Source organism: Penaeus monodon, chromosome 15 (assembly GCF_015228065.2).
Source record: "Penaeus monodon isolate SGIC_2016 chromosome 15, NSTDA_Pmon_1, whole genome shotgun sequence".
Classification (NCBI taxonomy): Eukaryota; Metazoa; Arthropoda; class Malacostraca; order Decapoda; family Penaeidae; genus Penaeus; species Penaeus monodon.
The window spans coordinates 6,820,576-6,820,958 of NC_051400.1; the positions used below are offsets into that span (position 1 = coordinate 6,820,576).

Sequence of the window (383 nt, forward strand, 5' to 3'; positions counted from 1 at the left end):
CAAATTTGCCTTATCCTTAATATATTTGTCCAGATCTGTTAAGAGAATATAAATAATGTGATCTGTCATAACATCTTTTCTAGAGTAATCAAGATAAACTCAACCCCGCCCCTCATAACAGCAATGATAAAAATGAGTACTGATAATACACTTCTTTGATACATTTGTATATTTATATTACAAGAGAAAAACACAGTTGATAAAATTTGCTTATCAGAGAGCTGGGCCAACACCTTGAATATAAATCCAAATTAAAGTTTAAAACAGATAGTCTATCTCATTTTTTAAATACTCTTGTTTGGTTAAGTGTGGGTCTTCCCACACTTAATAAATTAATGAAGAAAAAAAATAAGAATATCAAGTTTACTGAAAGGTGAGACAAC

At 29.5% G+C, this 383-nt stretch overlaps 1 protein-coding gene across 1 annotated transcript in view; it reads right to left on the reverse strand.

The window, feature by feature from the left end:
- LOC119581717 (zinc finger protein Xfin-like) overlaps positions 1-383 on the reverse strand; it is a gene marked incomplete in the record, with an annotated part of 17,480 nt that overhangs the window by 9,798 nt on the left and 7,299 nt on the right.